Here is a 2,999-nt window from a genome sequence, read left to right on the forward strand (position 1 = left end):
ATCACCTTTGATAATTATAATGTTAAATTTCAACTATCCAGATGCGAATTTTAGGTTGGGTTTTAAAAAACTCGACTTCATAATTATGCTTAAATTTCGAAGATCTGCTTAAAACATATTTATTTATATATTCTACCATAAACTTTTATTCACAACATAATAGTAGGCCTACAATACAATATCTTGCATGAAACGGATATTTAAAAGTACACTATAATGTGTAACGGTAGAATTACAATTCTAATGTAAAAGATTAACAAAATAAAAATTGAACAGTGTTGTGTGTTGATCGCGAATGACTAACAATACCATCTTTCCTACAGCACATGTGCACACTCATTTGCATAACAAACGCACGGCATACCAAACTACGATGAGATAAATTAATTCTCTTCTAAACACGTAACGAAGATAATTAATTCCCTTTTTTTTACATTAAAATAAATTGAGGGCGCTAAACATAAAATTTAAACCATCAAAGCAGTTTGCGAGAGCCAAAAAAAAAAGATGGTAAATGTGCTCTCCCTGCCTCAGCACTAAGGCCCTGCCACAGCCTTTTGGGGTCGTTTCCACCACATCACCAGATGCATTGATGTTGTCGCCTCATGATGTGTGGTGGAAAGGGGGACGTATAATTCTGTGAACCCCAAACACAGTGGCCGCATGCCTTTAACTCTATTCCACCGACCAGCGTGGGAATCGAACCCACGACATACGTGTTGTTAACACGACGCTCAGACGACTGAGCTAACTGATCATTTTGGTTTTAGCAAGCTTAATAGGATATTTATGACGTAATGATCAATTACGTAATACACGTATAAATAGACTATTATCAGCTTTTCAGTCATGTACTTGGTGGCGTAACGGGTAATGCTCAGTTTTGAGTGCTATCGGCTGGGGTTCAAACCTCGACGGATATTTTTTTTTTTTTTTTAATATTGGTTTTTTTTTTAATAGAGATATGTGACACTGTATTGTCAAACATGTATGGTACCATACCGGTAGGTATTCAAATATGCTTAATACGAAAAGATATTAACATTCAGTGACTTATTTCTATTTTATATCACTGTGCTCCCCTGGCTCCAAATTGGGTCCACTTGAGCACAGTGTGTATTAACATACGGAAAGAAAATAAAATTCAGTGACTTATTTCTATTTTATATCACTAAACTAAAGGAGGGGAGTTTCTAGATTCCCGCCCGGAAAATTGTGCCTTTACATGATTAGAATTTCTAATAAAGATTAACAAAATCAAAATTTATCTTTTAAATTAAATTTTGTGGCGTGTTCACCGCGTAGGACCAACAATACCATCTTCTCCATTACACCTGCACAAACTCATTTGCATAACAACGCAGGGCTTACCAAACTGTTTAAAATAGCTACAAGGTCCCCAGAAATGACACCTATAGTATTTTGAAACATGATATATAAGAGTCTTCACTACCCCACCATGATTGGGGCTGAGTAAAGACAATTTTGAAAAAAATATTTATTGAAATATGAAATTCAATATTAAGTCTCCAGTTAAGCTCACCATGGTTGGGGCAGAGCCAAGAATGAAAGCTTAGTCCCCGGAAATTATGAAACGAAATATAAAAGTCTTCAGGACCAGCCATACAATGGTGATTGTTTCCCAAGTGTGAGACATGCAATGCACGCGGCCGTGACGGTAATTCAACAAAACAAAATTATGAAATACAAACAGAGCTAGCAAACAAAAGCCTACATTTTAATATTTCTATAATTTAGAAAACAATTAGAATTATCATATCACCTTTGATAATTATAATGTTAAATTTCAACTATCCAGATGCGAATTTTAGGTTGGGTTTTAAAAAACTCGACTTCATAATTATGCTTAAATTTCGAAGATCTGCTTAAAACATATTTATTTATATATTCTACCATAAACTTTTATTCACAACATATTAGTAGGCCTACAATACAATATCTTGCATGAAACGGATATTTAAAAGTACACTATAATGTGTAACGGTAGAATTACAATTCTAATGTAAAAGATTAACAAAATAAAAATTGAACAGTGTTGTGTGTTGATCGCGAATGACTAACAATACCGTCTTTCCTACAGCACATGTGCACACTCATTTGCATAACAAACGCACGGCATACCAAACTACGATGAGATAAAATTAATTCTCTTCTAAACACGTAACGAAGAGAATTAATTCTAATTTATATCACTGTGCTCCACTGGCTCCAAGTTGGGTCCACTTGAGCACAGTGTATTAAAATACGAAAGATATTAACATTCAGTGACTTATTTCTATTTTATATCACTGTGCTCCACTGACGTCAAATTGGGTACACTTGAGTACAGTGTATTAAAATACGAAAAGATATTAAAATTCAGTGACTTATTTCTATGTTATATCAATGTGCTTCCCTGGTACCAAATTGGGTCCACTTGAGCACAGTGTATTAAAATACGAAAAGATATTAAAATTCAGTGACTTATTTCTATGTTATATCACTGTGCTCCACTGATGCCAAATTGGGTCCACTTGAGCACAGTGTATTAAAATACGAAAAGATATTAACATTCAGTGACTTATTTCTATTTTATATCAATGTGCTTCCCTGGTACCAAATTGGGTCCACTTGAGCACAGTGTATTAAAATACGAAAAGATATTAAAATTCCGTGACTTATTTCTATTAGTATCACTGTGCTCCCCTGGCTCTAAATTGGGTCCACTTGAGCACAGTGTATTACATACGAAAAGATATTAAAATTTGTGACTTATTTCTATTTTATATCATCACTGTATGTGCTCCACTGGTGCTAAATTTGGTCCACTGAACCAGAGTTACCGTAGTACTATTTCTATTTCGGAAGTAAATAAAGGCATATATGGCGCTCCGTAGAAGTAGAGTATGCTCGATCGCCGAAATGACGCTCTGAATATACCTCCTATTTTCTTAAAATTGTCTTTGCTCACCCCCAGAGGGCGCCAGAGCATTACATGA

Source organism: Antedon bifida, chromosome 8 (assembly GCF_963402885.1).
Source record: "Antedon bifida chromosome 8, ecAntBifi1.1, whole genome shotgun sequence".
Classification (NCBI taxonomy): domain Eukaryota; kingdom Metazoa; phylum Echinodermata; class Crinoidea; order Comatulida; family Antedonidae; genus Antedon; species Antedon bifida.